The sequence below is a fragment of the Hibiscus syriacus genome, unplaced genomic scaffold (assembly GCF_006381635.1).
Source record: "Hibiscus syriacus cultivar Baekdansim isolate YM2019G1 unplaced genomic scaffold, ASM638163v2 tig00117010_pilon, whole genome shotgun sequence".
Classification (NCBI taxonomy): domain Eukaryota; kingdom Viridiplantae; phylum Streptophyta; class Magnoliopsida; order Malvales; family Malvaceae; genus Hibiscus; species Hibiscus syriacus.
Window position 1 is genome coordinate 695,560 of NW_024063522.1, and position 12,848 is coordinate 708,407.

Genomic DNA, 12,848 nt, shown 5'->3' on the forward strand with positions numbered 1-12,848 from the left:
TTTTATGAAAAATGTTATTCAGAAATTCAAAATCAAAGTCGTATAAATTTTCTTTTGATGCTTACCTTTCTGCACTTGAATGAGTGAGGAGAAGTGTATTGTTGAACTCAGTAGCTCATTTCTCTGTCTTCTTCAAATCCATCCAGACCCCTCTTTTCCTTTTTTTTTAAATTATATTTTGTCTCTTCTTCGTTTGTTTTTGATAATGTTGTTCAATTTCTAGCCATTTTTTGGTAACATTGTCAGCTTTTGATCTACCCCAGGATCGAAACCCAACAGTCCAGTTTTTTTAAGGTAAGGAAAAAAAATCCCCAACAATGGCGCCGTCGTTTGGGTGGTGGGCAAAAGGCAGCCACAAAGGAACTCCGGTGGTTGTCAAAATGGAAAACCCAAACTGGTCAATGGAGGAACTTCAAGCTCCGTCCGAAGACGATTTCCACGTCGGTAACACCCCCACCGGTACTCGCGAAAAGGCGCGTGGCAAAAACGCCAAACAACTCACTTGGGTCCTCCTCTTAAAAGCCCACCGCGCCGCTGGTTGTTTAACCTCCATTGCTTCCACATTGGTCGCTCTCGGTTCCGCCATCCGTCGTCGAGTCGCATCCGGTCGAACCGACGCCGACACCGACAACGGTTCCGCCAACGAAAATACAACTGTTAAAACCAGGTTCTATAGCTGCATCAAAGTGTTCCTTTGGTTATCGTTATTGTTACTCGGTTTCGAGATTGCCGCCTACTTTAAAGGCTGGCATTTCGGTGCGCCGAAGCTCCAATTGCAGTACGTCTTTACGGCGCCGTTCGGCGTTAGGGATTTCTTCGATTCGTTGTACTCCCGTTGGGTTTTGATTCGGGTCGAGTATTTGGCCCCTCCTCTTCAGTTTCTCGCGAATGTCTGCATTATTCTTTTCATTATCCAAAGCTTGGATAGATTAATCCTATGTTTGGGTTGTTTTTGGATCCGCTTCAAGAAAATCAAGCCAATTCCCAAACAAGTTGTTGTTGCAGATCTTGAATCTGGGGAAAATGGGTTCTTCCCCATGGCTCTTGTTCAGATCCCTATGTGTAATGAAAAAGAGGTGAAAACAAACATAGAAAGCACTTTGTTTGATCTTTTTAAAAGAAACCCGTCAATTTTAAATGTTTGATTTGCAGGTTTACCAGCAATCGATAGCTGCAGTGTGTAACTTGGACTGGCCGAAGTCGAAAATTTTGATTCAAGTTTTGGATGATTCCGATGATCCGACTACACAGTTCCTTATCAAAGAAGAGGTTCATAAATGGCAACAACAAGGTGTTCATATCGTGTACCGGCACCGTGTGATTAGAGATGGTTACAAAGCTGGTAATCTTAAGTCTGCAATGAGTTGTAGTTATGTTAAAGACTATGAATTTGTTGCCATTTTCGATGCCGATTTCCAGCCGAATCCTGATTTTCTTAAACGAACTATACCCCATTTTAAGGTAACTAAACCAAGCATTTCCGTGTTCGATTTTGATTGCAAATTCAGTGAATTTCAAGCTCGATTTAGTATGTGTTTGGATTAGTTGAATTCAAAATTTATTTTGGTTATATTTGCTTTTACAGGATAATGAGGATGTAGGATTGGTTCAGGCAAGATGGTCTTTTGTTAATAAGGATGAGAATTTGCTGACAAGATTGCAAAACATAAATTTGTCGTTTCACTTCGAGGTTGAGCAACAAGTGAATGGTGTTTTCACTAATTTCTTCGGGTTTAATGGGACTGCTGGGGTTTGGAGGATTAAGGCTTTGGAAGATTCTGGTGGGTGGTTAGAGAGAACAACAGTCGAGGACATGGATATTGCTGTCCGTGCTCATCTTTGTGGATGGAAGTTCATTTTCCTCAACGATGTCGAGGTAATAGCTATAGTTTCATCAGTCCGATTGGTAGTTGAATTTTGCAGCTATTCAATGTTCTTGTTAAGTTAGTGTTTGTTATTTTCTTTTTCTGTTCAGTGTCAGTGTGAACTTCCCGAATCTTATGAAGCTTATAGAAAACAACAACATCGATGGCATTCGGGACCAATGCAATTGTTCCGCCTCTGTTTGCCGGATATTATCCATGCTAAGGTGAGCACTTTTTCAAGCCACGTTTTGCTTAAAGTGGCAATGGTTTATTCTAATTTGTTTAACTCGATAGTTCTCGAGTGATTCCACTTCCTAACATTGTTCTTGTTCTGTATTCCAATTGTTGCAGATTAGTGTGTGGAAGAAATTCAATATGATCTTTCTGTTCTTTCTGCTACGAAAATTGATCCTACCATTTTATTCCTTCACACTTTTCTGCATAATTCTTCCGATGACCATGTTCGTTCCTGAGGCTGAGCTTCCGGCATGGGTTGTCTGTTACATCCCTGCTACAATGTCATTCCTCAACATCCTTCCAGCCCCAAAATCCTTCCCATTCATTGTTCCATACCTTCTTTTCGAGAACACAATGTCTGTGACAAAGTTCAATGCAATGATCTCCGGTCTATTCCAACTTGGCAGTGCATATGAGTGGGTCGTTACGAAAAAATCCGGTCGGTCATCTGAGGGTGATCTTTTGTCCTTGGTCGAGAAACAACCGAAACATCAGCGTGGGGGATCAGAACCCAATCTCGATGAATTGAAAACCGAACTTGAGCAAGAACAAATGGCTAAGAAAATGAAGCATAATAGGATATAGGAAGGAGCTAGCACTTGCATTCCTTCTTCTAACAGCTTCTGCAAGGAGCCTCCTTTCTGCACAGGGAATCCATTTCTATTTCTTACTATTTCAAGGGATATCTTTTCTTCTGGTCGGTCTGGACTTGATCGGTGAACAGGTCCTTTAAAAGTACAGATTAGGAAGTTTGTAGGAAAACACAGCCGCCATTGATGAACACGGAAGCTGAGTAAATCATTGCATGTAAATGAAGTTCCATGGGAGCTGAACTGAGGGTGCTTCTCACCGCCTCAGTTCCATGTCTGCCGAACACGAGAAGAAGAATGGCCTGGATTTGGACATTATAGGCACTCTTGAAAATCATGATACTCTTCATCGGTATGTATAATGCCTTTCCCATTTCTTTTTCCTTCGTTTTTTTATCAATTCTTTTTTAAGAAAAAGCAAATTGTTGATGAAACACCAAGCAGGGATTTTAGTAAAGATATGATCTGATCTAATGTGCTGTTGTAGATGCTTTGTTGATCATGTTGCATTTGCTCCTACTTTAGTCATGTAGTTATCATTGTGATTCTATTTTTCCACTATTGTTTCAAATTTAATATTTTAAACAAGTTGATATAATTATAAAAGCATGATATCAAACACAAGAATGATACTAATCATAATACAATTAATATGAACTATTAATTTAAATATGATCAAATATAATGTTGTTTTGGTGTCTGAGATTAAAAGTCAAATTTGGTAATTATATAAAAGGAAATGCCTGACCAAATCCGGAAAGTTTGTTTTTTAATTAATCTAAGTATAAAACCATATACGTTCAAAGATAATTCTCAACCATTCGACATTAGATATTTATACCTTTAACATTCTTGGTGCTCGTAGATAGAACCTTAAGAAATAACAACAATTCATTTATCATTGATATAGATTTGTATAAATTTGAAAAGTTAGAAATATGGTAGACGCTGAAAATGGTTTAATAGAGGCACAATCACATGCCCATCTGGGATGGATTTTTTCATGAAAATTTTAAAATTTTATATTATTTAAACATTTTTATTGATAATATTTTTATATTTTTTAGAACTTTATAAATTCGATATTTCAAAATAAAATCATTAGGCTCTAAATTTCACCCCACGAAATTTTAACCCGCTTTGGTCTTAGTCATGGATGTGGTGTTATAATGTACTCTTTACAAGAATTATTTAATGGTTTCGGCCCACAACGTCATGGTCCCAAATGAATCACATTCATCAATTATAAAATAATTTTCAAATAGGTACATTCTCTTTATTTATATGTAAGAAAGAGGTAAAGATTTACATTGAAAAAAAAGATGAATAAATATTATTAGTTGAAACCACATTACGTGATGAATCGAATCCATCTAATAAATTTTTCTGACACCATACATCCTATCATTGTTGAGGGTCAAACCAATACCCTTTTATCAATTAATTTTGGGATCAAATTAGGACGAATTTTAAATTTAAATTTATTAAATAATTTAGGTTTAAGACTACTAAGAACTAAATGTATTATTAAATAAAATTTAAAATTATCACGTCAATTTTATCATTAATGACTAATAAAACAAAATAAAACATCAATGATTTAATTGATAATATTTTATTTAATGATCAAAATAAAATCGACGGAATAAAATCAATGTAACACCCCAATTTAAGGGTCAAATTATAAGTTTTTAAAACTTATAATCAGTTTTAGAAAATTGTAAGAAATTTGGGGACTCAACCTTGAATTTGCCCATTTTATGTTAATAGTGAAAAATAAATTCGGTTCATTTTCCACCCAAATCCCCAAATCAAAAAAAAAATTCCTAGCCTTAAACCCTAGCTGTCAACCCCTTCAAATCACTCCACCGTCGTCCGCCACCCCAACTTGCGCCACCACACCCTTCAAGCTCACCATCGATCGATGACCTCAACCCAAACCTTAGATCGCCCAAAACGATTGCCGTCCGTCGCAAATTGGGAAAAATGCCAAAACCCCCGTCGCCTTCCCTCATTCGATCTGCCTTGCTCCGTCTGCCGATGAGCATCACCACCACCTCCAGTTGAAGCATCGTGATCGTCTGGCCAAAACCCCTAAGGTCGATCGTCAAAAGCCATTGTCGTTCACCTCGAATCATAGATCGAATGTTCGTATGAAAACTATAGCGTCACCTACTGTTTTGGTTGATTCCGGCCACCACAACCGTCGGTTCATTGCACCGTCTCTCTCGTTGAGTTCCCACCTTTCTTTTGACCAAAACCTGGTCAGGCCCGTCGCTCACTATCGTTGCAATCGCCGTTCGTCGTTGAGGGTAAGTCGGCTCATATTTTCAATGGTTTTACACTGTTTTGGCTGATTATTGATGTTGATTTGGATGGATTATGGTGATTGTTGAAGTAGGGAGTAATCGACCGATCAAAACAGCCCCCGTAGTCGTCGTATGTGTCGCCACACGCCGATAGTGCACGTGGGGCTCGTCCCTCAGCTCTGATTACTTTTAGAACGGTACGGATTAGCCGAACCGGTCAACCCGCTTTGAGCCGGGTCTGTTTGACTCGACCGAGTCAACTCAACAGAGTTAACTCGTTAACTTTGACTTGTCGACTTTGACCCAAAAAGTCAAATTTCCCGGAAGAAAATCCTATTGTATGTTTTTCGACGTTCTGAGTCCGAATCCGAAGTCTGTTTTGCCAAATTCCCACTTGGTAAGTTGTTTTTCAATGTTTTATCTTCGGATTCAACTTGGTTTCTCAATTAAGTTCAGTTTTTGACGTAAATTCGGTTGCTATGTATCCGAGGAATTATTGGACGTTGAATTCAAGTTCGAGAGTGATAGAATAGAGTTTAAATGTTCGATCGGTGGAGTATGAAAACTGAGGTAATACTTTACTACCTTTTGTTTATTTTCCGAAACTTGTTGATAATTGGTAACTGCATCGATGACATGTTTGGTCTTTTGGATAAAATTAATTATTTTTGGACTCGAACATAATTTCGGTAAAAAGGCAGTAAATTGTATAAGACTCAGATGGCTTGCTTAAGAAACTGGAAAATCGATCGGAAATAATTATAAGTTCAATGATTCATTAATAAATGAATTGACTTCAAGATCTATAAATTTTGATTAATTGCTTTAAATGTTAATTACCAGGAATATTTAGATAAGAAATTACAAAAAATAACCTATGGGGTAAAATGACAAAAATGCCATTGTATTATAAAAGACCAAAACTTCCTCTAATGGTGAAGAATAACCCAGAAAGGACATACTTGATCAATTATCAGAAAAAGTATATATTGTTTGGATTGAAAGAAATTACCAAAATGTCCTCGAGCTACGAAATAACTAAAATGACCTCAAATATTCAAATGACCAAAATACCATGAACTCTAAAGGAACTAGAATACTTTGATAAGTTATCGGAAGTAATGCCACTGACAGAATTGAATGTAACGACGATAATACGCTTAAAATGTAAAAATGACTATAGATGGCTATGATAACGCAGATGACCTGAGAACTCAAATTTTGATTCGCTTGAACCTTGGAATCACCGCTTAAATTATTGATTTATTTGAAAAACCCAAAAATAAACTTCTACATTTGAAAATTCTTAATACGACGATCTCCTTGTGAAGATTGGATTACTGGAAGTGCGATAGTCACTAAAGTATTAAAATGATAGATTATTCTCAAATTTTGAAATAACTAATGTGCCTAGACCCCAAAATGACAAACAACCTGAATACCAAGATGACCTAAATACCTTTATGACTTGGATTAAGTGAATGTCGTTGGATAGACTATACGAACATCGATGAACCTAAATGATGTACTGCCTCTAAAGGTTATGGAGCATGACCCAAGTCGTCATTTTGGGTTACTGTTACAATGTGAGAATGGAATAAATACCAATGAAATACATATTCGTCTCCTCAAGAACTGATCAAGGATGATTCTGATATTGATTAGACCAGTTGGTGCAGTCAGTAATAAGAAGTGAATAATAGTGAAGTATCACTGTCCTAATGATTGACATGTATTGTAGTATTGGGATTTGTAGTTCAATCGGACTCGAAATCTTGATAATTGAATACATAATATTGAATACCTCAAATCACCGTTCTATCTTTATTGAGTTAAATTAATGAGAATTCTGCAAGAACCAAAATGTTTATAATACCCCTACTTGTTTGAGTAATGGAATCACTCCTGTCATACTTGAAATCTTAAGCAACTCTGATGCACAAGAGTCTGAATGCCTTCTTGTTACTCAATTGCCTATGAAAAATATTTAAATACTGTTTGTTCTTGATACATTACTTCCCGAATTAATGATGAATCGATTTGCTACCAACCCATTCTTTTAGGGATATTGATTATGAAATCCTATTTGTCGAAACGATTTTTTTCTTAAAAGTGAGAAAAGGTGAGATTTTGAAAACCACATTAATTTTTAATTTATCTCTTTCAATTGATTTTTAATTTAAAAACAAATGCGATTTAAAAACCTTTCGTTTCGAAAAATATTGGATTTCCTTTACGATCGAAAAATACGGTTCGAAGAGTCGCCACCAATCTTTAATTAGGGTGTGATTGGGCACCCAAAAAAATTCTGTCATTTTAAATAAAAATTGATTTTAATTAAAACCACAAATTGAGGTCTGCATTACCAAAATCTGAGTTCGGGAGTCGATTACGTGTGGGGAAGGATTAGCACCCCCACAACGCCCTAAATCGGTACCTAGTCGATTAATTAACGTCTTTACAATGAACTTTACAAATTCGAATTTAATTTGATTTTTGATCCCATAAAACAATGATGTAAATTTAAAACATTCAACAACACTCAAATAAATTAGATTAAAATTACCGAGTCGTTTTAGAAAGATAAAGAGTGTTCGATTATTTACAAATATCGAGACCAGATCTTAAAAGCTATAACAACCTTTTCTCGATAAATTTAAATAAACGAACACTTCCTTTTCTTTCGTTCCCAAATTTTAAGTGACACATCAATTTTTTTTGTTTCACTTTCGGGATACACTTTTAATTTAAAATCATCAAAACGGTCCTCTAATCAGTTAAGACAGACCACTCAAGACAATTTTAAATTAAAAGGGTATTACCCTTAGTCCGATTATGTAATAAGTCGAGTTATGCAAATGAGGTTAGCATGCAAATTACAATACCACTAATTAATAAAATGATATAAGTAAACAAAACAAATGTAATTATAGAAAATAATATTTAATACATTAAATATATTAAAAACCAATAAAATTTAATATTCTAATGACTTTTTAAAAGCAATGCTAATATCCGTAAGGTTAATTTATTTAAAGAATTAAAAAAAAACCATTAATAAATATATATATACATATGTTACAAATTACTTAATTATTAACAAAAATTACTTAATATAATTATAATTTATTAAAATCCATGTAAAATCTATTTAATTAAACACTATTTTTTCATAATACCCTTATACATATATTATCATGATAAAATAATAATAATAATAATAACCTAAGGACAAAAAATAAATGGATACATAACTTTGAAATTAAAATCATAAATTTAATATAAATCAAGTCCAAATATATAAACTATCACATTCCATGTACTGAAATTAAAATAAATCCCTAATCTCATATTAGACTAAAATGTAATTCTCAAAATAAATATCATAAATGTATAAAAAATGAAAATTCAAAACAATTAGATTCAAGGGGCTAAAATTAAATACTCACAAAAATTAATGGTGGAATCAGAAGCTAAAAAAAATCAACACATGGACCAAATAATAGTTTCATCCTAAAATATTAATGGCTAAACACTAATTAACCCAAATATCTTAATATAAAAGCTAAATAAAACTAAACCTAAGTAGATTTACACGCAAGAAGCCCCCTGCCGCCAGCTTCACTATCCACTCTCTTTTTCAACTCTCTCCTTCACCATTTTCCTCGCCTGTGGAATAACCACAAAGGCCAAACCAACCTTAACGCATCGGTTTACCCTCTAGACCATAAACCCGAAGCTAAATCTCGCTAAACCGTCCACTAAACACCGTGAATGACCCTCGACCTTTCGTTTACTTCTATCTTCGGCGACCTACTACGGCGAGACTCTACTTCTCCGGCGATCTAACAAGACCAAATTCCCAACTCCGGTAAGAACTCAAAACCTGCTCCTTCCTCTAATTTATTTTACTGATCGTCGTTTTAATCTCAGACTTACATGGTTTCATAACACTAACCCCAATCTTTATCTCCATCAATTTAACCCCGACCGACTAGGATGTAACTACCAAATCTACCGTCATCCACATCTAAGGTAATTTTCTAATTCTTTTCTTTGCTATTTTTTATGATTTGAAAGAAAAACCACAAGCAACGTATAACATTGCTGAGTATTTCGAAAAATAAAGAAAGTAACGAAAGTAACCTGCTTATGGATTGCTTATATTGCCTTCGAAAGAGATAGGGAAGACCCCTGTTATACTACTTCTTGATCTTTGAATACTGAAAAAAATGTTGTTTACACCCTATTTTATCTGTTGCTCTGCTGTATAAAACGAATGAAAAACAAAGAAAGAAAAAAAATCTTTCGTGCTTATCCTCTCTTGTGTCCCCCCGTTTCCAGTCGTTAATCCCCTCTGTATATATAAAAAAACTGCTAAAAACCAACATTAACCTCTCTGTTTTCCTCTGTAATCAACTGTCGTCCATTGGGCTTGAATTGGGCCTGGAACTGGTTCAAGGTCGGGTTAGGTTGTGATTGTTTCGAGTCTGCTTCGACTCGGCCCCGGATAAAAATAAACATCTACAGCTGCCCCTCTTTGTTCATTGTCGTGCAACGAGAATAGAGCAAATATCAAAAGATGGTGTGGTTTTGTCCAGTTCCATCTTCGTGCTTTGAAACTTGATGAGGGATATCCTAACTCTTCTTTGAACAATCTTCAACCAGTGGGTTCGCTCCCTCTTGCTTCAAGGAGTAGAACTCGAACAATCTTCTGCTTACGGGTTCGCTCCCTCTTGCTTCAAGGAATAGAACTCAAAATATCTTCTTCCTACGGGTTCACTCCCTCTTTCTTCAAGGAGTAGAACTCGAACAATCTTTTGTCTACGAGTTTGCTCCTTTTTGCTTCAAGGAGTAGAACTCGAACAATCTTCTTCCTACGGGTTCGCTCCCTCTTGCTTCAGGGCTTAGAACTCGAACAATCTTCTGTCTACGGGTTCGCTCCCTCTTGCTTCAGGGAGTAGAACTCGAACAATCTTCAATAAACGGGTCCGCTCCCTATCCGTTCATGGAGTATAGAACTCGAACAATCTTCATAAAACGGGTCCGCTCCCTATCCGTTCAGGGAGTATAAGACTCGATCTTCAATAAACGTGTCCGCTCCCTATTCCTTCAGAGAGTATAGGACTCAAACAATCTTCAACGAACTTGTCCGCTCCCTATTCCTTCAGAGAGTATAGGACTCAATCTTCAACTAACTTGTCCGCTCCTTATTCCTTCAGAGAGTATAGGACTCAATTTTCAACGAACTTGTCCGCTCCCTATTCCTTCAGAGAGTATAGGACTCAATTTTCAACGAACTTGTCCGCTCCCTATTCCTTTAGAGAGTATAGGACTCAATCTTCAACAAACGAGTTTGCTTCACTACTCTTTCGTGAAGGCTTATAGATTTAATTGCTTCACTACTCTTTCGTGAAGGCTTAAAATTTACTTATTTTGAAAGTCAAACCTGAAAATCAAACATTATCAATCATGAACATATGCTTGGAAATATTATATTCAAAAATTTAGAATTTGAGAAAATTTCTAAAAATTTATCTCTATCATGAAAACTTGTCTGAAAGCCATTGGATATTTGATTCTGCTTTGACTCAATTTTCGTATGAACATCATTCTTGTCAAAATCTCAAGACCCGTTATCTTCATCTCGATGCTTCAATATCTTCAATCTTCAACTATCATTGGGAAACCTGCAAATGCTTAAGTCATCATGCAATTATGAGTGCCATGATCCTATTCATGCCTAAATGTATGCAAATATGCAATTTGATGCACTTTCTTCTTCGAAGGAACTCTATTTCCTTTGATCTCGATGGAACTCGGCTTCATCTTGGGCACAGAACGTTTGACCAATTCACCCCAGTTGACAATCTCAATTCCATATCTCTCACCTTAACATGATCTTGGCTTCTTTCTTTCTTGAAACCAGCCAGTATCCATGACCAACTTCTCGACCAATGATAACCTCCTTGGGTCATATTTTAATGGCTGAGATTTTCTTTGAATTTGAGGATTTTAGTTTCCATGGGCACAGAAGCTTACATGTTTAAACCATTGTCAACTTCAGAATACCTGCATTTTCCAAAACCTTTTGCACAATAATACAAAATGATCTCATGTACTTCAAGTTAAGCTATATGTTTTAACCTTTCAAAATAAGATGTTTGCAAAAGGGAAATTATCAAGAAAAGACATCTCTTTATTTATATAAATACATAGAATTTTAGGCAACTAAATGGCAAACTTTTAACTGGAAACAATAAAAGAACAAAAGAGTAGGCGTCTTCAAATATCAATAATGCAAATGCTTTTGAACTGGCACGCCGTTAGAATGTCTCGAGCGTAGCTTCTGTCAAAAAGATCTTCAAAATTGTGATGCTTAAGAGTATGAAGCTACTTCTAAACTCCCAAATCTCTATCATTGGATGCCCTAAACCAGTATTGAATCTCATGTGCATTCAATTTCTCTTGGTTATTTCAATAGAGACTCACTAATCTTTAGTCTCATCCCAGATCACTAACTGTCATTGTTACTATCCATATCAGGAGCTCTTTCCACTTCCAAAATTGATTCAGAACCTCCACCATGCGCGAATTCTGAATTTCAAATTCAACTCAAGTCGCCCTTTGCGGGTTTTCAACTTGAGACCTCCTTTGGTTCCAAGACGCCCTTTTCGGGTTTTCATCTTGAACCCTCCTTTTATTTCTCTTTTTTTCATTTTTCTTTTCTTTTCTTTTTTTATCATTTTTCATTTTTTCTTCACTTTTCCATTTTTTCTTCTTTTTTTTCTTTTCGTTTTTTCCATCATTTTTCTTTTTTCTCATTTTTTCATTTTTTCTCTTTTATTTATTCTTCAAGCAAAATATCTCTTAACAGCGTCGGAATTCACTAGATATGGTAATTCTGATCCGTCCATTTCAGTTAGGACTAGAGCTCCCCCAGAAAAGGCTTTCTTGACAATATAAGGTCCTTCCCAATTGGGCATCCATTTTCCTCGGAAATCCTTCTGAACAGGTAAAATCCTTTTAAGCACCAAATCTCCCTCATGGAATTCTCGAAGGCGAACTTTCTTACCATGTGCCCGTATCATACGTTTTTGGTATATCTGACCATGACAAATAGCTTTCAATCTTTTTTCTTCAATCAAATTCAACTGGTCATACCTAGCTTGGACCATTCTGCCTCATCAAGCTTTACCTTGACAAAATCCGAAGTGAGGGAATTTCCACCTCAATAGGTAAGACAGCTTCCATCCCATAAACCAAAGAAAATGGAGTTGCCCCAGTTGAAGTCCGTACTGAAGTTCGATAAGCAAACAGAGCAAAGGGCAACTTCTCATGCCAATCCTTATAGGTCTCAGTCATTTTCTCTATGAGCCTTTTGATGTTCTTAATGGCCGCCTATACTGCCCAATTCATCTTTGGGCGATAAGTGGTGAAATTATGATGCTTTATTTTGAACTGTTTACAGACCGAGTCCATCATCTTATTATTTAAATTCAACGCATTATCGGAGATAATCCTCTCGGGTAAACCATATCTACAAATGATCTCCTTCTTTAAGAATTTGCATATTGTAGACTGGGTAACATTTGCATAAGAAGCTGCTTCTACCCACTTGGTGAAGTAATCTATGGCTACCAGAATAAAACGATGGCCATTTGAAGCTTTGGGCGAAATTTGTCCAATAACATCCATGCCCCACATTGAGAATGGCCACGGAGTTGTCATTACGTGCAACGGATGAGGAGGAGTATGCATCTTATCTCCATAAATCTGACATTTGTGACATTTTCGGGCAAAATTAATACAGTCTGTTTCCATAGTTGACCAATAATACCCAAATC

General features: G+C 36.1%; 1 pseudogene; it reads left to right on the forward strand.

The window, feature by feature from the left end:
• Positions 1-207: 207 nt before the first annotated feature.
• LOC120195246 lies at positions 208-3,166 on the forward strand (annotated as a pseudogene).
• The last annotated feature ends 9,682 nt before the right edge of the window (positions 3,167-12,848 follow it).